At 49.6% G+C, this 25,787-nt stretch overlaps 2 protein-coding genes across 12 annotated transcripts in view; one reads left to right on the top strand and one right to left on the bottom strand.

The window, feature by feature from the left end:
* Positions 1–25,787, bottom strand: part of LOC145505508 (liprin-alpha-1-like) — a 36,460-nt gene that overhangs the window by 10,370 nt on the left and 303 nt on the right. For 3 of the 11 annotated variants that reach the window (XM_081487856.1, XM_081487892.1, XM_081487921.1), the window contains exon 2: positions 3,441–3,525. The gene's annotated coding sequence lies outside the window, so the exon portion shown is untranslated. Of the gene's footprint in view, positions 1–3,440; positions 4,949–25,787 lie in introns of those variants that run through there. The other 8 variants (XM_081487845.1, XM_081487865.1, XM_081487931.1 and 5 more) reach the window with 7 other exon arrangements.
* Positions 25,056–25,787, top strand: part of LOC145505566 (liprin-alpha-1-like) — a 488,322-nt gene continuing 487,590 nt past the window's right edge. Inside the window, exon 1 of the transcript XR_014053139.1 lies at positions 25,056–25,720. The gene's annotated coding sequence lies outside the window, so the exon portion shown is untranslated. The remainder of the gene's footprint in view (positions 25,721–25,787) is intronic.

Genomic DNA, 25,787 nt, shown 5'->3' on the forward strand with positions numbered 1-25,787 from the left:
ATATACATACAATGGAATACGACTCCACCATGAAAAGGAACAAATACGAGTCTGTTGAAGTGAGGTGGATGAACCTAGAAACTGGGATACAGAGTGACGTCAGTCAGAAAGAGAAAAACAAATGTAGTATATTAATGCATACGCATGCAATCTTGTAAAACGGTAGTGGTGAATATTTGAAGGGCAGAAATAGATACACAGATGTAGAGGAAGGACTTGTGAACTCAGCTGGAGAAGGAGAGGGTGGGACAAATGGAGAGAGTAGCACTGAAACATAGCCACTACCAACGCAAAATAGCTAGCTAGTGGGAAGTTGCTGGATAACACAGGGAGCCCAGCATGGCGCTCTGTGACGACCTAGAGGGTGAGATGCCAGGAACTGGGAGGCAGTCTCACCAAAGAGTGGATAATATACTTATGGTTTATTCGTGGTGTTGCATGAGGAAAACCAACCAAACATTGTAAAGCAGTTATTCTCCAAATAAAAATAAATCAATACAATCTGAAAACTATCATTCAACACATACGTACTTTCATTTAAAGCTATACGGGATCATCTTCTATTCCTAGCTATTTTTCCAGTATAAGTGCTTATAAATGTCATTAGAGTTTGTGAAAATATGATTTTAATAGCTACATAGTATTGCTTAATATCTCATACATAAATGATAAACTTTCAGTCTCAAAATAGAAACATAATACCGAAAAAGGTTACGATTTTAAACTAAAGCTTGCATTTTAATTCAGCTTAATGAGAATTCCTCGGAAGAGGTAAAATTCTTATCAAGAGTAAATATGTGGAGTCCTTCTTGCTTTCATCTGTTATGAATTATTGTCATTTAATTCTAAGGACTCTTGGACTTTTGACATGTTTGCCTTTGACTGTAATTTTTGACTGAGATAAAATCTTCAATGTAGATATTAAAAATGTCAAGAAGCACTCTTGTAAGTGTGAGTCACTCAGTCATGTCCAGTTATTTGTGACCCATGGACTATAGCCCACCAGGTCCCTGTCCACAGAATTTGCCAGGCAAGAATATTGGAGTGGGGTAGCCATTCCTTTCTCGAGGGGATCTTCCTGACCCAGGGGTCAAACCCAGGCCTCCCGCATTGCAGGAAGATTCTTTACCACATGAACCACCAGAGAACTCTGACCCTGGTGTACCTGGATGTAAAAATCCTCCAAAAAATATTACCAAACCAAACTGAAGCATACATTAAAAGAATCATACACTAGGATCAAATGGATTTATTCTGGGCCTGCAAGCATGATTTATTATCTGTACATCAATTACGGTGGTACACAATATGAGCAACATTAAGAATAAAATCATGTGATCTTCTCAATAATTGCAGAAAAAGCTTTCAACAAAGTGTAACATCAATTCTGATACCATCTCTCAATACAGTGGTTATCCATGGAACATCCTAAAGGGCACGTTAAGACAAACCCACAGCTAGCATCCAACTCAGTGATAAAGAGCTGAAAGATTTTCCTAAAAGATCAGGAATAGTACAAGGATGCCCGCTCTCACCAATCTTGTTCAACATAGTAGTGGAAGTGTCCTACCCAGAGGAACTAGGCCAGAAAAGGGAATACACGGCATCCCCACTGGAACAGAGGAAGTTACACTGTCACTATTCGATTATGACAGGATTTATATGAAACCCTAAAAACGCCACCAAGTAAGAAGTATTAAAACTAATAAACTCAGCAATATAGCAGGAGAGGAAGCATAAGAGAACAGAAAAGTCCCATATACAAGTGCATCAAAAAAAAAAAAAAAAAACCTGAAATAAATTTAACCGAGGAGCGGAAACACCTGTACAGTCACGGGCTCCAAGACATACAGTCTGGGTTCAAATCTCGGCTCACCCGCTGACCTGCAGAGTGACCCAGGGCAAATCACACAATGATCTGAGGCTCAACATATTCAACTGTAAAATGGACACAAACCCAGGATTTACACCCAGGGCTATGAAACTCCAAAGAAGTGCTTATTTAGGCCGGGGGAGGGAGTGTCTCCAGGAGACTCTCCTTGTATGACACTCCTCTAGAACTGGGCTCTCCTGATCCTGTGGGTGAGGGTCAAGGGTAGAGCCTGGGAGCCAGATGGCACTGGACAAGGACGAGGACAGAAAATACTAGTTCTGTGTCAGGGAGGGAAGCCACCTCCTTTCCAGATCTCAGAGTGGGGCCTGCACCGAGGGCCCGGGGGATGCACAATCGGAAGTGATAACTCCAAACCCCCCACAGCAGGGATAGAGCCTTCCTGGCAAGAACCTTCTCTCTGGTCCAGGCTCCAGTGTGATGTGGTACTGCTCCCTGAGTGCTCCATGTCTCCACCAGGCAAAGAGCTCCCGGGACTTGGAGGTCTATTAAACCACAGGTGCCTGAGTGTCACAATGACACAAGGGCTAACACCATTGAAAATTAGCTATATTAAAAAAAAATGACAGAAGTATGGACGAGGCAGGGCATGAAAAGCAGAAGGATTGACTACCTCTCAAGCCTTTAGCAGAAATCTCTCCACACCAGCTCAGCGGAGCCCGCAGGAGGAAAATATCATGGAAAAGCAGGCCATGGGTATATCTCTACACTGCTGGACCCAGAGACCCACGTCCCAATCCACCAACATCTTTTTGCGTATCCAGACACCAAGAGGAAGAAACACAGACCTTGCCTGAGAAAGTCTCAGCCAGACTTAATATTGGGGTTGCTGAGCATGCTCACATGGTCACTATGGACTCAGCCTCTCCTCCGTGCTCACATCCTCTGTCCTCACAGAAACATACATGGTTCACTGCAGAGAGCCCTCTGAGGGCACTTGTGTATACTAGAAACGGGCAATGGTAAAATGCGAAGAGAAGACACAGAAGTGGAAACATGCCTCTGGGGTGCTGTACAAATTACCAAAGACCTGCAGTCCTTGATACTTGGCATTTAAAAAAAAATGCTTCTTAATATGTAAATGCAGAAAGGACATTTCCAGGAGAAAGGACAAAGGAATCGTCCCATTGGGACAATATTGTATCCATAGGAGAAGGTAAGTTGGATCCCTACCTCACAAAACACCACCAAACCAATTAGACTGCATACGAAGAACCAACAATTGAAAGAAAAACTTGACAAAATTCGAACAATTTTTGATGAGGAAATATCTTTTGTTTAAATAGAGGTATTGCTGATTTACCATAATTTGTTTGTCTAAGGTGTACAGCAAAGTGATTCAGAGATTCAGCCTCTCAGGTGCTGCCTTGGACAAAATTCATTGCCTTTGGGAGGCCCCTGGGCCATGCCCTCTACTCAGAACAGCTAAGAATCCTGAATACGCAAAGCAGCATGTGGTGGTCCTCCTGGGGGTTTTCAGACTGAATAAATTATTCTAACAGGATACAAGAAACAAGCCCGGAGGTTAAGAGAGGATCTCCAAACTTACCTTCAAACCGGAGGCCTTGCTCCCTTGAATGTGGATGCGTGCAACAGCGCTTGCGAAGCGAAGAGGTTTATCGTGAATCTTCCGTCTGCAAAGGACAAAGCGGTGTGTAGAGAGGACGCGCAGGCACGTCCCAGGACCCTGAGCACACGGACACAGTGACTGGACTCTCAGCCCTGCTCTTGGGGTACGGCACTCTCTCCACCGCTGACACAGGGCGAGCAGCTCACACGTGACCTGGAGTATGGTCACGGGACCTGGAATATGGTCCCATGACCTGGACCTGGCCAATCGGTGTGCTCCATCCTCCCTGGCCACCGTGATTGGCTCAGGACTGGGGCTGTGACCAATCGGGGCCCAGGGCCGGACCTCAGGCTGGAATCAAGGGAGGAAGAGGAAGATCCGCCAAAAGGGGTGTGGCCGGGTGAAGTCAGGCTACAGCGGTGGAAGCGGCGTGAGGTCAGCCTGGGGAAGTTGGTGGCTTTCCCGCGCCCGTCAGGGCAGAGCCGCCCGCCTGAGAATGAGGGCGCTGCTGAGCCCAGGGGCTGAGAGCGCCGGTTCCTGCTGTGGTCCCGGAGATCCACCTGAGACCTGAGCGAAGCCGTCTGCCGGTGAGTCCTCTCCTGCTTGTCTGTCAGCTTGTTTGCACCACGCTGGGTTTTCTGTCCAGCTGGCTAAGTGGAGACCCTGGAAATGCATGTGTGTGGGTTCTGGCTGGCTTCAGGGAAGAAATGCCAGAGGACACTGGGAGCCTCCAGTTTAATCTGGATTCTGGTCATATCTCTTGAAAGTGAAGTGAAGTTCCTCAGTCGTGTCCGACTCTTGCGACCCCATGGGCTCTACAGTCCATGGAATTCTCCAGGCCAGACTGCTGGAGTGGGTAGCCTTTCCCTTCCCCAGGGGATCTTCCCAGTCCAAGGATTGAACCCAGGTCTCCCGCATTGCAGGCAGATTCTTTACCAGCTGAGCCACAAGAGAAGCCCGAGAAGACTGGAGTGGGTAGCCTGTCCCTTCTGCAGCGGATCAGGATTCGCGACCCAGAAATCAAACCGGGGTCTCCTGCATGGCAGGAGGGTTCTTTACCAGCTGATCTATCAGGGAAGCCCAGGATCTCTTAAGGCCAGCTAGTCATTGATATGTCTTAAGGCAAGCTACTCATTGTAGGGTTCCCCTAATTAGTCTTCACAGGATTAAGGTAGCAACCTGCTAAGGTAGCAATCAATGTCCTTTTTCTAGAGGACAAGAGCGGGGCTCAAAGGAGGTAACAGAGCTACAGCAAGGAAGTGTGTACCTAGACAAAACCCCCAGGTCCTGCTGTTAGAACTCAGGGAAGCCATAAGGTGTGGCTTGTCCATGTGACAGGGGCTAAGGCGCCCAGCCCACACTGGGTACTGTGGGGACCTGACTTGGTAACTGCCGTCTGGCAGCTCTGAGGCTGACAAAAGCAGTTTGCACTAAAGAGAGGAAGGACACCTCCCTTCATCTACCCCACCACACCTCGGGGTACTGCCACACCCTGCCCCCTTTCTCTTGCTTTGTGAGGGAATAAGAGTCACGCTCATGTGACCACATTGGCTGTCCACTTTTCACGGGCTACCAACTGGAGCTGCTACAGGAGAGGCCAAGAGCCTTTGCCCCTGAGTACCTCTCTTTCCTTTGCACCGTGGGGGCCCTCCTCCACACTTGCACACCAGAGGCCTCCTCTGAGACACGCAGGGACCCTCCCTCAGTTTGCAACAGGTTGCCTCCGTGCCTGTCCTTTCAATGCCTCCCTCGAAACTCAGATTCTAGCCCCTTTGTCTACTCGCGGACCCTCTGGCTGCCATGGGAGGGCCAGAGCTTACAATGAATCCCAAGCTCAGATCTGACAGGCGGGAATCTGTGTATAAAGGACCTGATTATTCACGCTGTACAGGCTGTAGTAGGCTCCAGGGATCCGTAACCAGGGCTTGGGCCATAGTGACTCCACAGCTGTTTTAATGCCTGCGGAGGGTTCTGCCTATAGTGGGGGTGGGGTGAGTCTCCTGAGGTTCTGAAGGCCAACTTTTTGCAGGTTCATGGTGCACAGAGAAGAGAAGGCGGAGTCCTTCCCTGGAGGTGGTCATAGCTCATGGATGAGCCAGACAGGCAGGCAGGGCACAATAGCACCTGAGCTGCCTTCATGAGGAAATGGTGTGAGGGCAGAGGAAGAGAACCAGGTCTGCTCCCTCGTGTGGTGCCCAGGGCAGGTTGTCACCAGACTAAACACTTAACTCTGGTGATGACCATCACTGCTGTCTGCAAAGGCTTTACACTGGCGTGTGTCTTCATCTAGCGGTCAGGCCGTCTCTAAACTACACTGTCCATGGGCATGGCCTCTTCCTTGGAACTTGCCTTGTTTCATCTCTTCCTTACTGAACATTCGTTTCCAAGAGGGTTTTTGGGCCACAAGGTTGTTGAGTTTTCTCTAGCTTTGCCTCATGAGGAATGCTTTTCCGGTTGTTGGTGTGGTTTGTTTTTCCAGCTCTCTTTCTTGGCTTATTTTGTGAATTGGTTTCTGCCAGAGGAAGAGCTCAGAATTTGCCTTCTGGCTGAGATGTGACACTCACAGCAGCAACGCCTACCTGGATATTATGACCACATTTGCCGAAAGGGCTTTGTTATGCAGAAGACCCCTTGAAAGTACCTACCCTGTCCTTTCAGATACCCAAAGGCTATTTGCAATGAAATAGAAAACAATAATGCTCAACCTTAGCCTTACAATCTGTGGGGAGTCAGAAAAATCCCCTGGAGAAGGGAAACACTAGCCATTCCAGTATTCTCGCCTAGAGAATTCCATGGAGCGTGTAGTCCATGGAGTCGCAAAGAATCAGACAAAATCTGATGACTGAACAACAACAACGAAGCTTCATCACTCATCAAACAGAGACAACAACAGTATTTACACAACTGTGTGCAATGGCACCCCACTCCAGTACTCTTGCCTGGAAAACCCCATGGACGGAGGAGCCTGGTGGGCTGCATTCCAAGGGGTCGCTAAGAGTCAGACACGACTGAGCAACTTCACTTTCACTTTTCACTTTCATGGATTGGAGAAGGAAATGGCAACCCACTCCACTGTTCTTGCCTGGAGAATCCCAGGGACGGGGGAGCCTGGTGGGCTGCCGTCTATGGGTTCGCACAGAGTCGGACACGACTGAAGCGACTTAGCAGCAGCAACAGCAGTGCATGTTCAGTTGCTCATTCGTGTCCAACTCTTTGCAGCCCTGTGGATTGTAGCCCCCAAGATCCTGTATCTGTGGATTTTTCAGGCAAGAATTCTGAAATGCTTTGTCATTTCCTCCTCCAGGGGATCTTCCCAACCCAGGTATTGAACCCAAGTCTCCTGCATCTCCTACATTGGCTGGCGGGTTCTTTTCTGCTGAGCCACCTGGGAAACAAGTCATTACATCACTAGGTTATCCTAAAGTACTTAATGTAGAGTCTGGCTCTCGGGAAATTCTCACTGGTGACGTGAATATTCAGTCATCTATTATTATTGCTCATAGGATAATGGAATGGCCATGCTCACAAAAGGGAAAGAAGAGCCTTTCCAAGTCTAGTGAAATCCTTCGCCACACATATCTTTTTTAAAACTTGACTTTGAAATAAACATCCAACATAAAGACATTGGTAATGGCCACCGGAAAAGATGGAGTTGTACCAACAAGTGAGGAGGATTCTTCTCCCAGTTCCAACATGCATGCGTTGTTTGCCTTGCACCACCCACACTTCTGTGACAGCAGCTGGGGGTCCTGCAGCTTAACTCAGTGTGGACACTGCCTATCTGCGGGTAGTGCCAGACCCCACAGGTTAAAGGACCGACCCTATAAGACCCTCGCCCCACTTCACACATCATTTGCAAGCCCAGATGGTCTCCTGCGCTCTGACCCACTGGCCACCCGTTCAGAGGTTCTAATGACTTTGGGTTCTATTAATTGGTAGAGTGGCTCACAGAACTCAGAGAAACATGTTGCCTACTAGATCACAGCTTTATTGTAAAAGGTACTAAACTCAGGAACAGCAGATGGAAGGGGATGCACAGGACGGAGTGTGTGTGGGGGAGGCACGGAACTTCACGCTCTCCAAGCCCCGCTTTCCCCAAATCCGCATGTGTTCATCAACCCAGAGCTGTCCAGACCCTGTTTGGTGGTTTTTCTGGAGGATTCATCACACAAGCACAATTGGTTAAATCACTGGCTGTTGGTGATTGCTTCGACAGGAAGCCCTTCTCGCGTTCCCAGACATGGTAGTGGGGAGGGACCGGAAGTTCCAATCCTCTAACCATGTGGTTAGTTCCCCTGGCAAAAAGCCGCCCCGCTTTGGAAAAGAGGCACTCTCTGAAAAGTCACCTCATTCACCTAACAAGAGACACCTTGACTGCTGTCCCCACTTAGGAAATTCCCAGAGTTTTAGGAGCTCTGTGCCAGGACTGGGGGACAAAGACCAAAAATGTATTTCTTCTTATGAATACAAGTCACAAGGTCACAGTGACCCCAAATTTCAGTGATAATTTGGTTCTATAGCCTTAAAAGGTTTTCAGCAGTTGATTGGACCTTTTTAAAAAAAAATGTTGGGGCCACACCTCAAGGCATGTGGGCATCTTAGTTCCCCAACCAAGGATTGAACCCACACTCCCTGCATTGGAAGGCAGAGTGTTGACCACTGGACCACCAGGGAAGCCCCTGATGGGCCCTTTTTAGATGAAAATGCTCCTGTGGTGTAAACTAAAGGGTTCAAGATTTCAAAAAGCTGGAGCTGAGCATGAGCCATCTTCTTATGCTGTCTTTAGACCATAACTGACTTTTCCATGGCCCTTGCAAGCCTGAGCTTTCCCCTGAGATGAGTCAGGCCCCAAGCAGCCTGTTGCCTTCCCCTGCTCGAGACCAGAGTCTATTCAGGGGCCGCTGGGCGCAGGCAGCATGCAGGGTGTGCGCGGGTCCACGCCAGTGGAATTAGCAGAGAGATGCCTGGGATGGCTCATTGCCTGATGTGCTCTGATTATAAGAAGTGAGAGGGTTTGGGGAACAAGATAGCCTCGGAGAGAGCCCAGCCACACAACCTTGCCCACTGTGAAACAAAATTGTGCTGCTTCCCCAAGGAGAAAGAAATCCATGGACTCCTTTGAATAGTCAACGACCCCCAAAAGATGAAGAGTCTTAAAGTGGGATTTCTCAGCCTTGGTGTTGCTGGCATTTGATATCTTGGCAGTATTTGTAAATACAACCGTAAATGTCCCCAGATGTCACCAGTGTCCCCCAGATCCCAACGTTGAGGGCCAGCTGGACAGGCTGGACCGGGAGCAGGGATGAATGAAATGAAAGTTGCTCAGTCATGTCCGACTCTTTGCAACCCCATGGACTATACAGTCCATGGAATTCTCCAGGCGAGAATAATGGAGTGGGTAGCCTTTCCCTTACCAGGGGATCTTCCCAACGCAGGCATCGAACCCAGGTCCCACATTGCAGGCGGATTCTTTACCAGCTGAGCCCCAAGGTAGACCCAAGGGAAGACCAGGAGCAGGGATGGGAGAATGCAAAAGGACAGTGAAGCAAGAGGAATGGGGGCAGAGAAGCACGTCCGCCCTCTTGAGACGTCTGCTGGCCCGGTCATCTGCAGTTGTGACCAGGTCACGGGGGCTCAGAGGTGTGTGACCCCCTGTGCTCCCCCAGGGCCAGTGGGTGTGTGAGGCTGAGCTGCTCCGGGGGAAGCGTGGGCCTCGAGCCCCACACGGATGTGCGGCGCGAGCCTTTCTCCCGAGTCAGGAGGTTTATTGTTGAGAAGACATCCCGTGATGAACAGGGGAAGACCGGCCTGGCTGAAGTCGCGGTGGAGGGGTGTATCTTTTTTTTGTTGTTATTTACTGTGAGGCTCAGGCATAAAGACTTTTATTAGAGAAGTCATGATTATGTATGAAAAGTGAAGTCACTCAGTCGTGTCTGACTCGTTGCGACCCCATGGACTGTAGCCCACCAGGCTCCTCCGTCCATGGGATTCTCCAGGGAAGAATACTGGAGTGGGTTGCCATTTCCTTCTCCAGGGGATTTTCCCAACTCAGGGATCGAACCCAGGTCTCCCGCATTGTAGGCAGTATAATTTTGATCTGATATTTATTTTCTCTTTTAGTTTCTCAGCTCAGTTCAGTTGCTCATTCGTGTCCGACTCTTTGCTACCCCATGAACAGCAGCACTCCAGGCCTCCCTGTCCATCACTAACTCCCAAAGTTTACCCAAACTCATGTCCGTTGAGTCAGTGATGCCACCTAACCATCTCATCCTCTGTCGTCCCCCTATCCTCCTGCCTTCAATCTTTCTCTACATCAGGGTCTTTCCAGTTGAGTCAGCTCTTTGCATCAGGTGGCCAAAATACTGGAGTTTTAGCTTCAACATCAGTCCTTCCAATGAATATTGAGGACTGATTTCCTTTAGGATGGGCTGTTGGATCTCCTTGCAGTCCAGGGGACTCTCAAGAGTCTTCTCCAAGACCACAGTCCAAAAGCATCAAGTCTTCTGCGCTCAGCTTTCTTTATAGTCCAACTCTCACATCCATATATGAGTACTGGAAAAACCGCAGCCTTGACTAGATAGACCTTTGTTGACAAAGTGATGTCTCTGCTTTTTATTTTTTTAATCAACTTATTCATTTTTAGTTGGGGGCTAATTACTTTACAATATTGTAGTGGTTTTTACCATACATTAACATGAATCAGCCATGGGTTTACATGTGTTCCCCATCCTGAATCCCCCTCCCATCTCCCTCCCCATCCCATCCCTCTGGGTCATCCCATTGCCCCAGCCCTGAGCATTTGTCTCATGCATTGAACCTGGAATGGTGTTCTGTTTCACATATGATAATATACATGTTTCAGTGCTATTCTCTCAGATCGTGCCACCCTCACCTTCTCCCTCAGAGTCCATAAGACTGTTCTATGCATCTGTGTCTCTTTTTCTGTGTCGCATAAAGGGTTATCATTACCATCTTTCAAATTCCATATATAGGCATTAGTATACTGTATTGGTGCTTTTCTTTCTGGCTTACTTCACTGCGTATAATGGGCTCCAGTTTCATCCATCTCAATAGAACTGGTTCACATGTATTCTTTTTAATGGCTGAGTAATATTCCATTGTGTATATGTAACACAGCTTCCTTATCCATTCGTCTGATGATGGACATCTAGATTGCTTCCATGTCCTGGCTATTATAAACAGTGCTGCATTGAACATTGGGGTACACGTGTCTCTTTCAATTCTGGTTTCCTCGGTGTGTATGCCCAGCAGTGGGATTGCTGGGTCATATGGCAGTTGTATTCTCAGTTGTTGAAGGAGTCTCCACACTGTTCTCCATAGTGGCTGTACTAGTTTGCATTCCCAGCAACAGCGTAAGAGGGTTCCCTTTTCTCCACACCCTCTCCAGCATTTATTGCTTGTAGACTTTTGGATAGCAGCCATTCTGACTGGCGTGAAATGGTACCTCATTGTGGTTTTCATTTGCATTTCTCTAATAATGAGTGATGTTTATCATCTTTTCACGTGTTTGTTAGCCACCTGTATGTCTTCTTTGGAGAAATGTCTGTTTAGTTCTTTGGCCCACTTTTTGATTGGGTCGTTTATTTTTCTGGAATTGAGCTGAGCTGGTAGATCTTAAGGACACAGAATATTGAGAGTCCCAGATGGGGCTTCTGATACTGACGACCACAACCTGGGGGCTGGGGGTGGGGGAGGCTTAAAACAATACTAATCGATTCTCTCCCAGTTCTGGGACCAGAAGTTTATTTTATTTTATTTATTTTTATTAAATTAGGTTATTTATCTATCTTTTAACTTTACAATACTGTATTTGTTTTGCCATACATTGACATGAATCCACCATGGGTGTACATGTGTTCCCCTTCCGAAACCCCCCTCCCACCCCCCTCCCCATCCCATCCCTCCGGGTCATCCCGGTGCACCGGCCTCGAGCACCCTGTATCATGCGTCGAACTTGGACTGGCAATTTGTTTCACATATGATAATTGACATGCGTCAGTGCCATTCTCCCATATCATCCCGCCCTCGCCCTCTCCCATAGAGTCCATGATACTGTTCTATATATCTGTGTCTCTTTTGTTGTCTCGCATACAGGGTTATCTTTCTGATTTACTAAATTCCAAGGTGTCAGCAGGACCGGGCCCCCCGACCCGGGCTCTGGGGGAGCGTCACTTCCAGCTCTTCCAGTTTCTGGGGCTCCAGGTGTTCTTGGGTTTGGGGCCACGTGCCCTCAGCCTCCGCTTCCTCCTCACACGGCCTCCTCCTCTCTGTGTGTCCTTCCTCTTCTTATAAAGACACCCATCATTCTGCATAAGGCCCAGCTAATCCTCTATAACCTTATCTAACTTGACTTCATCTGCAAAGACCCCAATTCCGAATAAAGCCCCCCTCGCAAATATGAGGAGTTGGAATGTGGGTGTCTCTTTTGGAGGGCACCATTCACCCATCCACAAAACTGGGCCTTTACACATGAACGGTTATCCCAGGAGTGGGGGGAGTTCACGCAGGACCCCTCGAAGTACAGCCATGGGTGGGGGAGGCATGGCTCGTGGTTGGAGGGCTGAGCGGGGCAGGTGGTCTGGTGGGAACCAAGCTTTGAGCTGGCTGCCTCGGTGCAGGGTCCCGGGGTGTGCATGGAAGCCCCTGAGGTCGTCCAGATGCAGGTTCTGACTCAGCAGGTCCAGGTGGGCCCCACACTGCGCTTCTCACCTGCTCCCAGGGTGTATAAACTGCTGAGCCTGGTCCATGCTTGGAGGTGTGAGGAGCGTGCAGTCCTGTTCCCCAGGAGCTGTCAGAAACGTCCCCAAGGAAGGCCCCTCCCCAGTGTCCACTCAAGTCCCCGATCCCCTGTCTAGTGCCCCTGAGGTACCCCAGACAGAGGTCCGCACACCCCGCTGGGTGCCCCGGGCCAGGAACCCAGTGGAGGGGGAGGGGCGGGCCTGGAAGAAACGTGCTCATGGCTCCGTGTGTGGGGCGGATGGAGGCTGAGCCCAGCCGACGGGCTGTGCCCACAGGTGACCCACTGGCCCCTGCCCCCCGCCAGGCACTGTGGTCCCAGGGGAGCTCAGCTTGAAAACTGCTTCCCCAGCCACCCAGAGGAGGGGCCCTGGTTGTCAAATTAGGATCTGACAGCTTGATCCAGAAGACGGCCCCCGAAGTCAGTTTCACACATGAGGGTCCAGGAGGGGGTCATGTCAGAGACCCCTGGGACAGCAGACAGGATGGAAACGGTGGGGGAAGGTCCTGGAGGCAGGCGGCCCAGGCCTGCCTTCTGGAAGAGCGCCTCTTCCGCCCACCCCCTACTCCTTTGTCCCTCCGATGGCGTTGAGATCAGAGCCAGGGATTTCAGGAAATGGAAAAGAGCAGCTTGTGCGCCAACATGTTTCCCTGTACCTGAAACCCATCAGCATTTTTCAAGTCCAACCTCAAAGCCAGGGTATTATTGATGTCCTAGGAATGTCTTTGTAAAACATTGCCCAGGGGGCCCCGCGCCCAGGGAGAGCTCCCACACTGCCCGGGAACGTCAAGGCGCTCTCCACACGGCTGTTCCGTCACGTTTGCTCTGCAGGAGATCATTGGTATCAAGGACCAGCTGCTGGCAGAACTCTTGAGGGAAAGTCTTCAGCTGACTGAAGGAGCCTCACCCACACTGTGGAGGGCAATTCGCTTGACTTGAAGTCCACTGATTTAAACGTAAATCATCTAAAAACATAAATCATCTAAAAACACCTTCACAGAAACATCTAGAACAATGTTAATGGCCCAGCAAAAGTGAATAAAGTTAACTATCAGAAGCGACTTCTGAACGCCCATCCCAAAGCAACTTCTCCCTTGTCTGACTGTCTTGTGTCCCTAGGCCTGTAAGGCCATTCTCATCTCTTACCTGAATTTTTAGAACCCTCTTGAACTACTGTTTAGGATCTTATGATGTGAAAAATCATGACCAGAGCCTTCCAAAGCATTAGCTCGCATTTTCACTTGCATTATGTCTGGGATGTTTATGGATGTGGATCCTCTTGAAAACAGAGATTGTGTGTTGTTTTTCTCCAGCTCCTACCATCTTGTCTGAGAAAAAGTAGAAATAAAAACCCACTGACTCCACTGCTGCCTTTCCTTCAAAACGATGTGCTGAGCTCATGTGGGCAGGAGAACAAAGTCTTCACAAGCTCATGTGTTCACAACGGCTTTATCATTGCTTTTGCCTGCCTCCTGACAGCACACCAGGACAGTCTGTTACAGAAATTAGAAACAGTTGATGGCAAAAGATGAGGGAATTGACTGGAATACCAGCTCCATGAGGAGGCGATCTTATAAGTCTTATATATACTCCAAGACCAGCCACAACTCCAGACATTAGACAAACTGCCTTGACCTGAGCAAACATTCTCTGTGTTGCCAATTAACACCTTGTGGCTGATGCCTTTTTTGCTAAAAAAGAAACACAGGAAATATACTGCCAGATTATAGCAAATAAAATGAAAATTATGACAATTTTGTTTTGTACTGTAACAAAGCTTATTGTGCCTTATTGAATTATCTTAGTGAATCATCTCATAACTAAACTGTTGCATATTTTAACATATAACTGAATATATACTGTACATTTTAACAAGAAATGGTACATTTAAAAAATCTTTCAGATGTCTTTATAACCCTAGAAAACATAAATTGTGCATATTTTTTGTTTTTAAACATCTACTCTATATGAGTGAAATGAAAACTAAAGGAAAACCATCAGTTTCACACCTTTATACCTGTATTTCAAGGGCTAAAATCTAGCATGCTTGTTTTTCTTTTTCAGGTGACTATTTGAAGAAAGTTCCAAGACTGCTTACTTAACTCATTTACACAAGCTTTTTGGCAACAGTATAACTGGAACTCTTTACTAAAAGACACTGCTATAATGATAAAATGCATATTTTCTTTAAGGACTAATATTTCATTAATTCCACACAAAACTATTATACTCCCTACTGAAATGCTTTCAGTTTCAACTTTTATTTATTTTAAGCTTTTCAGATTTTAACTTTTATTTATAGGCTCAGAAGAGGGGTTGTGTTGGGATTAAAGAAGGATCATGGTTCTGTGATTGTGTAACTAGAATATCCATACAGATGACGTCTGGCGTGGAGATATGACCACATCACTCATTTTCAAACCCTCAAGTCCATCCTCTCATGTAACCCATGTACACACGTGTGAACCCAAACCAAACTAGCTATTATGTGAAGGGGCAAGGAGAAGGGAATCCTGCTAGAAGACTTTCTGCGATTATCCCATTTTCCCCGCAAACTTGGGAAGTGGTGTAATGCAAGTACTTGCTTTCCCTGCACAGGACCTGGTTGGGGACTTGAAGGAGCAGCTTTCCAATCACTTCAAGGACGTCATGGTCGGCCTCATGTACCCCCCACCCTCATATGATGCCCACGAGCTGTGGCACGCCATGAAAGTAGAGCGGGTCACCCAGTGATATACTGCCACGTGTGATCGGCGGCGGAGGGGGACATGTCAGCAAAGAAGAAATGAGAGAAATGCTTGGGGTGAGGGGGTTGTCATGAAAGGGGGGCCTCCGTAGCCCAGCGGCAGGGTCACTTGACTCTTCTTTTGAGCAAACTCAGATCCACGACCCGGCCCTGTGCAGAGCGGCCAAGAGGAAAGAGGAAATGAGCTGCTTTGGGGGCTGTTTGCATTTGTCTCTGTCCCAGTATGGCTTTCAGCTTCCCTGATGGCTCAGTGGTAAAGAATTCACCTGCCAATGAGGCAGGCGCATGTTCGATTTCTGGATCAGGAAGAACTCCTGGAGGAGGGCATGGCAATCCACTCCAGTATTCTTGCCTGGAGAATCCCATAGACAGAGGAGCCTGGCGGGCTACAGTACCTGGGGTCACGAAAAGTAGGACACAACTCGGTGACTAAACAGCAGCATCAGCCCCTTTGTCTTCCTCTGTTAAGTGGAAATGTTAGCATTCTTGTGAATCTCTGTAAACTATTGTATCAATTGGGCTCATAAAGGAATGAGTCAGTAATGCTGAGGCAGAGACAAAACATAGATGACATCTATATTTTTGCAACCCTAAATTAGTCCTTTACCAAAACTACTGCTCAAATGTAGCAAAATCTTGCTTCTAAAGGATCAGAACAATTCTTTCTTACAGGCAAGTCATGAAAGAAACTGACTACAGATTTGTCAGAGGTTTGTTGGCTAGGGAAGGGGGGCAGATGACTTTCCAGATCTTTCCAAATGCTGAATGAAACACCAGCAGAGACGCTGCAATCCCTCCAGGGGGATGCCTGCCAATGACCTGATTTCCCCCATCTGGAAACAACACGAAAAGGGAAAGGAAGACAATTAGGGAACCTGGCTCATGGCCATCGTATTCACAAATCAGCACTGTGGTTTGTTTTAGTCGCTAACTCATGTCCGATTCTTTGTGACCCCATGGACTGTAGCCTCCAAGCTCCTCTGCCCATGTGATTTCCCAGGCAAGAATACTGGAATGGGTTGCTATTTTCTTCTCCAAGGGATCCTCCCCGCCCAGGGATCAAACCAGCGTGTCTTCCTTGGCAGGCAGTTTCTTTACCGCTAAGCCACCAGGGCGGAGAAGGCAATGGCACCCCACTCCAGTACTCTTGCCTGGAAAATCTCATGGACGGAGGAGCCTGGTAGGCTGCAGTCCATGGGGTCACACAGAGTCGGACACGACTGAAGCAACTTAGCAAGCCACCAAGGAAGATCTGTAGATCAGCACAGGCCTTATATAAAACATGAATTTCAACTAATGTCTTTTTAAGTGTTGCATATGTCAATCCGTACCTCTTGCAAAATGATGTAACTAAAAGCCTAAGGAGAAAGTCCCGGGATGCAGGCGGGCGCCCACGGTGTTCTCACCGCAGGAGCCGAGCACGGTGCAGACAGGCCTAGTATTGCAGAGCAAACGTGACGGAACAGCCTTTTTGAGGGTGCCTTGAAGTTCCCGGTCAGTGTGGGAGCCCTCCCTGGGCGCGGGGCCCCAGGGGCCATGGCCCCTGAAAAATGACCTCCCAGCCAGCACTTCCCAGCCCGGGGTGACACTCAGCCCGAAGTTGGCAGGGGAGGCTATCTTCCTTGGAGGCCGGAAAGGCAGCCCCAGAGAGTGGGTTTTCAGTCCTCCCTCGCCCAGCAAGTGTGGGGCTCCTCAGATCCCAGACCTCCAGGCCTCCTCCCAGGGCCTCAACTCGCGAGTCAGGCCCGGGTGACTGCCTGCACTCTGGGAGCCTTGCAAAGATAGTCCTAGGGCAACGCGTCCTCCCATGGGGCAGGAGGCCAGATGAGTATGGCGGAGAGGTCCGTGTGCCATGCCGGTGTCCCCTGGCCAAGGCCAGCCCGCACTTCCCAGGGGCCCCCGGCGAGGGGTGGCGGGCCTACCCCGGCCCTGTCCAACGCCGCTGAGGGGAGCAAAGCTAGCTCCGGCAGACGAAAGCAAACAGCCACGGGATGGCTCCAAAGGCATTGCTGGGGCACTCCGCGTGTAGCCTTCCCAGGAGAAAAATGCCGGTTGGGGCCCCTAGGCCCGGGATCCAGGCGGGCACCCACGGTGTTCTCCCTGCAGGAGCTGAGCACGGTGCAGACAGGCCTAGTCTCGCGAGCTCTCTCCCGCAGAGCAAACGTGACAGAACAGCCGTGTGGAGGGCGCCTTGTGTCACGTTCCCAGGCAGTGTGGGAGCTCTCCCTGGGCGCGGGGCCCCAGGGGCCATGGCCCCTGAAAAATGACCTCCCAGCCAGCGCTTCCCAGCCCAGGATGACTCTCAGCCCAAACGCGGTAGGGGAGGCTATCGTCCTTGGAGGCAGGAAAGGCAGCCCCAGAGAGTGGCTTTTCAGTCCTCCCTCGCACAGAAAGTCTGGGGCTCCTCAGACGCCAGACCTCCGGGCCTGCTCCCTGGGCCTCAATTCCCGAGTCCAGCCCGGGTGTCCGCCCGCACTCTGGGAGGCTTACAAAGACATTCCTAGGACATCAATAACCCCCTGGCTTTGAGGTTGGACTAGAAAAATGCTGATGGGTTTCAGGTACAGGGAAACATGTTGGCGCACAAGCTGCTCTTTTCCATTTCCTGGAATCCCTGGCTCAGATCCCAACACCATCAGAGGGACAGAGGCGTGGGGGGTGGGCAGAAGAGGCGATCCTGCAGAAGGCAGGCCTGGGCTGCCTGCCTCCAGGACCTTCCCCCACCGTTTCCATCCTATCTGCTGTCCCAGGGGTCTCTGACATGACCCCCTCCTGGACCCTCATGTGTGAAACTGACTTCGGGGGCCGTCTTCTGGATCAAGCTGTCAGATCCTAATTTGACAACCAGGGCCCCTCCTCTGGGTGGCTGGGGAAGCAGTTTTCAAGCTGAGCTCCCCTGGGACCACAGTGCCTGGCGGGGGGCAGGGGCCAGTGGGTCACCTGTGGGCACAGCCCGTCGGCCGGGCTCAGCCTCCATCCGCCCCACACACGGAGCCATGAGCACGTTTCTTCCAGGCCCGCCCCTCCCCCTCCACTGGGTTCCTGGCCCGGGGAACCCAGCGGGGTGTGCGGACCTCTGTCTGGGGTACCTCAGGGGCACTGGACAGGGGATCGGGGACTTGAGTCGACACTGGGGAGGGGCCTTCCTTGGGGACGTTTCTGACGGCTCCTGGGAAACAGGACTGCACGCTCCTCACACCTCCAAGCATGGACCAGGCTCAGCAGTTTATACACCCTGGGAGCAGGTGAGAAGCGCAGTGTGGGGCCCACCTGGACCTGCTGAGTCAGAACCTGCGTCTTGACGACCTCAGGGGCTTCCATGCACACCCCGAGACCCTGCACCCAGGCAGCCAGCTCAAAGCTTGGTTCCCACCAGACCACCTGCCCCGCTCAGCCTTCCAACCACGAGCCATGCCTCCCCCACCCATGGCTGTACTTCGAGGGGTCCTGCGTGAACTCCCCCCACTCCTGGGATAACCGCTCATGTGTAAAGGCCCAGCTTTGTGGATGGGTGAATGGTGCCCTCCAAAAGAGACACCCACATCCCAACTCCTCATATTTGCGAGGGGGGCTTTATTCGGAAATGGGGTCTTTGCAGATGAAATCAAGTTAGATAAGGTTATAGAGGATTAGCTGGGCCTTATGCAGAATGCTGGGTGTCTTTATAAGAAGAGGAAGGACACACAGAGAGGAGGAGGCCATGTGAGTAGGAAGCGGAGGCTGGGGGCACGTGGCCCCAAACCCAAGAACACCTGGAGCCCCAGAAACTGGAAGAGCTGGAAGTGACGCTCCCCCAGAGCCCGGGTCGGGGGGCCCGGTCCTGCTGACGCCTTGGAATTTAGTAAATCGGAAAGATAACCCTGTATGCGAGACAACAAAAGAGACACAGATATATAGAACAGTATCATGGACTCTATGGGAGAGGGCGAGGGCGGGATGATATGGGAGAATGGCACTGATGCATGTCAATTATCATATGTGAAACGAATCGCCAGTCCAGGTTCGACGCATGATACAGGGTGCTCGGAGCCGGTGCGCCGGGATGACCTGGAGGGATGGGATGGGGAGGGGGCTGGGAGGGGGGTTTCGGAAGGGGAACACATGTACACCCATGGTGGATTCATGTCAATGTATGGCAAAACAAATACAGTATTGTAAAGTTAAAAGATAGATAAATAACCTAATCTAATAAAAATAAAGAAAATACAATAAACTTCTGGTCCCAGAACTGGGAGAGAATCGATTAGTATTGTTTTAAGCCTCCCCCACCCCCAGCCCCCAGGTTGTGGTCGTCAGTATCAGAAGCCCCATCTGGGACTCCCAATATTCTGTGTCCTTAAGATCTACCAGCTCAGTTCAATTCCAGAAAAATAAACGACCCAATCAAAAAGTGGGCCAAAGAACTAAACAGACATTTCTCCAAAGAAGACATACAGATGGCTAACAAACACATGAAAAGATGCTCAACATCACTCATTATTGGAGAAATGCAAATGAAAACCACAATGAGGTACCATTTCACGCCAGTCAGAATGGCTGCTATCCAAAAGTCTACAAGCAATAAATGCTGGAGGGTGTTACGCTGTTGGTGGGAATGCAAACTAGTACAGCCACTATGGAGAACAGTGTGGAGACTCCTTCAACAACTGAGAATACAACTGCCATATGACCCAGCAATCCCACTGCTGGGCATACACACCGAGGAAACCAGAATTGAAAGAGACACGTGTACCCCAATGTTCAATGCAGCACTGTTTATAATAGCCAGGACATGGAAGCAATCTAGATGTCCATCACAAGACGAATGGATAAGGAAGCTGTGTTACATATACACAATGGAATATTACTCAGCCATTAGAAAGAATACATTTGAACCAGTTCTATTGAGATGGATGAAACTGGAGCCCATTATACGCAGTGAAGTAAGCCAGAAAGAAAAGCACCAATACAGTATACTAATGCCTATATATGGAATTTGAAAGATGGTAACAATAACCCTATATGCGAGATAGCAAAAGAGACACAGATGCATAGAACAGTCTTATGGACTCTGAGAGAGAAGGTGAGGGTGGGACGATCTGAGAGAATAGCATTGAAACGTGTATATTATCATATGTGAAACAGAACGTCATTCCAGGTTCGATGCATGAGACAAATGCTCAGGGCTGGGGCAATGGGATGACCCAGAGGGATGGGATGGGGAGGGAGGTGGGAGGGGGGTTCAGGATGGGGAACACATCTAAACCCATGGCTGATTCATGTTAATGTATGGTAAAAACCACTACAATATTGTAAAGTAATTAGCCCCCAACTAAAATGAATAAGCTAATTAAAAAAATAAAAAGCAGAAACAATACTTTGTCAACAAAGGTCTATCTAGTCAAGGCTGCGGTTTTTCCAGTACTCACGTATGGATGTGAGAGTTGGACTATAAAGAAAGCTGAGCGCAGAAGACTTGATGCTTTTGGACTGTGGTCTTGGAGAAGACTCTTGAGAGTCCCTTAGACTGCAAGGAGATCCAACAGCCCATCCTAAAGGAAATCAGTCCTCAATATTCATTGGAAGGACTGATGTTGAAGCTGAAACTCCAATATTTTGGCCACCTGATGCGAAGAGCTGACTCAACTGGAAAGACCCTGATGTAGAGAAAGAATGAAGGCAGGAGGAGAAGGGGACGACAGAGGATGAGATGCTTAGGTGGCATCACTGACTCAACGGACATGAGTTTGGGTAAACGTTGGGAGTTGGAGATGGACAGGGAGGCCTGGAGTGCTGCTGTTCATGGGGTCGCAAAGAGTTGGACACGAATGAGCAAATGGACTGAGCTGAGAAACTAAAAGAGAAAATATTTGAATATCAGATCAAAATTACACACATCTATACATAATCATGACTTCTCTAATAAAAGTTTTTATGCCTGAGCCTCACAGCAAACGACAACAAAAAAGATCCACCCCTTGACCGCGACTTCAGCCAGGCCGGTCTTCCCCTGTTCATCACGGGATGTCTTCTCAACAATAAACCTCCTGACTCGGGAGAAAGGCTCGCGCCGCACGTCTGTGTGGGGCTTGACGCCCACGCTTCCCCCGGAGCAGCTCAGCCTCACACACCCGCTGGCCCTGGGGGAGCACAGGGGGTCACACACCTCTGAGCCCCCGTGACCTGGTCACAACTGCAGATGACCGGGCCAGCAGACGTCTCAGGAGGGCGGACTTGCTTCTCTGCCCCCATTTCTCTTGCTTCACTGTCCTTTTGCATTCTCCCATCCCTGCTCCTGGTCTTCCCTTGGGCCTCCCTTGGGGCTCAGCTGCTAAAGAATCCGCCTGCAGTGTGGGACCTGGGTTCGATGCCTGCGTTGGGAAGATCCCCTGGTAAGGGAAAGGCTACCCACTCCATTATTCTCGCCTGGAGAATTCCATGAACTGTATAGTCCATGGGGTTGCAAAGAGTTGGACGTGACTGAGCAACTTTCATTTCATTCATCCCTGCTCCTGGTCCAGCCTGTCCAGCTGGCCCTCAATGTTGGGGTCCGGGGGACACTGGTGACATCTGGGGACATTTACGGTTATATTTACAAATGCTGCAACATATCAAATGCCAGCAACGCCAAGGCTGAGGAATCCCACTTTAAGACTCTTCATCTTTTGGGGGTCGTTGATTATTCAAAGGAGTCCATGGATTTCTTTCTCCTTGGGGAAGCAGCACAATTTTGTTTCACAGTGGGCAAGGTTGTGTAGCTGGGCGCTCTCCGAGGCTATCTTGTTCCCCAAACCCTCTCACTTCTTGTAATCAGAGCACACCCGGCAATGAGCCATCCCAGGCATCTCTCGCTAATCCCGCTGGCGTGGACCCGCGCACACCCTGCATGCTGCCTGCGCCCAGCGGCCCCTGAATAGACTCTGGTCTCGAGCAGGGGAAGGCAACAGGCTGCTTGGGGCCTGACTCATCTCAGGGGAAAGCTCAGGCTTCCAAGGGCCATGGAAAAGCCGGTTATGACCTAAAGACAGCATAAGAAGATGGCTCATGCTCAGCTCCAGCTTTTTGAAATCTTGAACCCTTTAGTTTACACCACGGGATCATTTTCATCTAAAAAGGGCCCATCAGGGGCTTCCCTGGTGGCCCAGTGGTCAACACTCTGCCTTCCAATGCAGGGAGTGTGGGTTCAATCCTTGGTTGGGGAACTAAGATGCCCACATGCCTTGAGGTGTGGCCCCAACATTTTTTTAAAAAAAGGTCCAATCAACTGCTGAAAACCTTTTAAAGCTATAGAACCAAATTATCACTGAAATTTGGGGTCACTGTGACCTTGTAACTTCTATTCATAAGAAGAAATACATTTTTGGTCTTTGTCCCCCAGTCCTGACACAGAGCTCCTAAAACTCTGGGAATTTCCTAAGTGGGGACAGCAGTCAAGGTGTCTCTTGTTAGGTGAATGAGATGACTTTTCAGAGAGTGCCTCTTTTCCAAAGCGGGGCGGCTTTTTGCCAGGGGAACTAACCACATGGTTAGAGGATTGGAACTTCCGGTCCCTCCCCACTACCATGTCTGGGAACGCGAGAAGGGCTTCCTGTCGAAGCAATCACCAACAGCCAGTGATTTAACCAATTGTGCTTGTGTGATGAATCCTCCAGAAAAACCACCAAACAGGGTCTGGACAGCTCTGGGTTGATGAACACATGCAGATTTGGGGAAAGCGGGGCTTGGAGAGCGTGAAGTTCCGTGCCTCCCCCACACACACTCCGTCCTGTGCATCCCCTTCCATCTGCTGTTCCTGAGTTTAGTACCTTTTACAATAAAGCTGTGATCTAGTAGGCAACATGTTTCTCTGAGTTCTGTGAGCCACTCTACCAATTAATAGAACCCAAAGTCATTAGAACCTCTGAACGGGTGGCCAGTGGGTCAGAGTGCAGGTGACCATCTGGGCTTGCAAATGATGTGTGAAGTGGGGCGAGGGTCTTATAGGGTTGGGCCTTTAACCTGTGGGGTCTGGCACTACCCGCAGATAGGCAGTGTCCACACTGAGTTAAGCTGCAGGACCCCCAGCTGCTGTCACAGAAGTGTGGGTGGTGCCAGGCAAACAACGCATGCATGTTGGAACTGGGAGAAGAATCCTCCCAGTTGGTACAACTCCATCTTTTCTGGTGGCCATTACCAGTGTCTTTATGTTTGATATTTATTTCAAAGTCAAGTTTTAAAAAAGATATGTGTGGCGAAGGATTTCACTGGACTTGGAAAGGCTCTTCTTTCCCTTTTGTGAGCATGGCCATTCCATTATCCTATGAGCAATAATGATAGATGACTAAATATTCACATCACCAGTGAGAATTTCCCAAGAGCCAGACTCTACATTAAGTACTTTAGGACAACCCAGTGATGTAATGACTTGTTTCCCAGGTGGCTCAGCAGAAAAAACCCCGCCAGCCAATGTAGGAGATGCAGGAGACTTGGGTTCAATCCCTGGGTTGGGAAGATCCCCTGGAGGAGGAAATGACAAACCATTTCAGCATTCTTGCCTGAAAAATCCACAGATACAGGATCTTGGAGGCTACAATCCACAGGGCTGCAAAGAGGTGGACACGAATGAGCAACTGAACATGCACACAGTTATGTAAATACTGTTGTTGTCTCTGTTTGATGAGTGATGAAGCTTCATTGTTGTTGTTGTTCAGTCATCAGATTTTGTCTGATTCTTTGCGACTCCATGGACTACGCGCTCCATGGAATTCTCTAGGCGAGAATACTGGAATGGCTAGTGTTTCCCTTCTCCAGGGGATTTTTCTGACTCCCCACAGATTGTAAGGCTAAAGTTGAGCATTATTGTTTTCTATTTCATTGCAAATAGCCTTTGGGTATCTGAAAGGACAGGGTAGGTACTTTCAAGGGGTCTTCTGCATAACAAAGCCCTTTCGGCAAATGTGGTCCTAATATCCAGGTAGGCGTTGCTGCTGTGAGTGTCACATCTCAGCCAGAAGGCAAATTCTGAGCTCTTCCTCTGGCAGAAACCAATTCACAAAATAAGCCAAGAAAGAGAGCTGGAAAAACAAACCACACCAACAACCGGAAAAGCATTCCTCATGAGGCAAAGCTAGAGAAAACTCAACAATCTTGTGGCCCAAAAACCCGCTTGGAAACGAATGTTCAGTAAGGAAGAGACGAAACACGGCAAGTTCCAAGGAAGAGGCCATGCCCATGGACAGTGTAGTTTAGAGACGGCCTGACCGCTAGATGAAGACACACGCCAGTGTAAAGCCTTTGCAGACAGCAGTGATGGTCATCACCATAGTTAAGTGTTTAGTCTGGTGACAACCTGCCCTGGGCACCACACGAGGGAGCAGACCTGGTTCTCTTCCTCTGCCCTCACACCATTTCCTCATGAAGGCAGCTCAGGTGCTATTGTGCCCTGCCTGCCTGTCTGGCTCATCCATGAGCTGTGACCACCTCCAAGGAAGGACTCCGCCTTCTCTTCTCTGTGCACCATGAACCTGCAAAAAGTTGGCCTTCAGAACCTCAGGAGACTCACCCCACCCCCACTATAGGCAGAACCCTCCGCAGGCATTAAAACAGCTGCGGAGTCATTATGGCCCAAGCCCTGGTTACGGATCCCTGGAGCCTACTACAGCCTGTACAGCGTGAATAATCAGGTCCTTTATACACAGATTCCTGCCTGTCAGATCTGAGCTTGGGATTCATTGTAAGCTATGGCCCTCCCATGGCAGCCAGGGGGGCCGCGAGTAGACAAAGGGGCTAGGATCTGAGTTTCGAGGGAGGCATTGAAAGGACAGGCACGGAGGCAACCTGTTGCAAACTGAGCGAGGGTCCCTGCGTGTCTCAGAGGAGGCCTCTGGTGTGCAAGTGTGGAGGAGGGCCCCCACGGTGCAAAGGAAAGAGAGGTACTCAGGGGCAAAGGCTCTTGGCCTCTCCTGTAGCAGCTCCAGTTGGTAGCCCGTGAAAAGTGGACAGCCAATGTGGTCACATGAGCGTGACTCTTATTCCCTCACAAAGCAAGAGAAAGGGGGCAGGGTGTGGCAGTACCCCGAGGGTGTGGTGGGGTGGATGAAGGGAGGTGTCCTTCCTCTCTTTAGTGCAAACTGCTTTTGTCAGCCTCAGAGCTGCCAGACGGCAGTTACCAAGTCAGGTCCCCACAGTACCCAGTGTGGGCTGGGCGCCTTAGCCCCTGTCACATGGACAAGCCACACCATATGGCTTCCCTGAGTTCTAACAGCAGGATCTGGGGGTTTTGTCTAGGTATACACTTCCTTGCTGTAGCTCTGTTACCTCCTTTGAGCCCCGCTCTTGTCCTCTAGAAAAAGGACATTGATTGCTACCTTAGCAGGTTGCTACCTTAATCCTGTGAAGACTAATTAGGGGAACCCTACAATGAGTAGCTTGCCTTAAGACATATCAATGACTAGCTGGCCTTAAGAGATCCTGGGCTTCCCTGATAGATCAGCTGGTAAAGAACCCTCCTGCCATGCAGGAGACCCCGGTTTGATTTCTGGGTCACGAATCCTGATCCGCTGCAGAAGGGACAGGCTACCCACTCCAGTCTTCTCAGGCTTCTCTTGTGGCTCAGCTGGTAAAGAATCTGCCTGCAATGCGGGAGACCTGGGTTCAATCCTTGGACTGGGAAGATCCCCTGGGGAAGGGAAAGGCTACCCACTCCAGCAGTCTGGCCTGGAGAATTCCATGGACTGTAGAGCCCATGGGGTCGCAAGAGTCGGACACGACTGAGGAACTTCACTTCATTTTCAAGAGGTATGACCTGAATCCAGATTAAACTGGAGGCTCCCAGTGTCCTCTGGCATTTCTTCGCTGAAGCCAG

The sequence above is a fragment of the Giraffa tippelskirchi genome, chromosome 1 (assembly GCF_054371585.1).
Source record: "Giraffa tippelskirchi isolate mGirTip1 chromosome 1, T2T-mGirTip1v1.2.pri, whole genome shotgun sequence".
Lineage (NCBI taxonomy): Eukaryota > Metazoa > Chordata > Mammalia > Artiodactyla > Giraffidae > Giraffa > Giraffa tippelskirchi.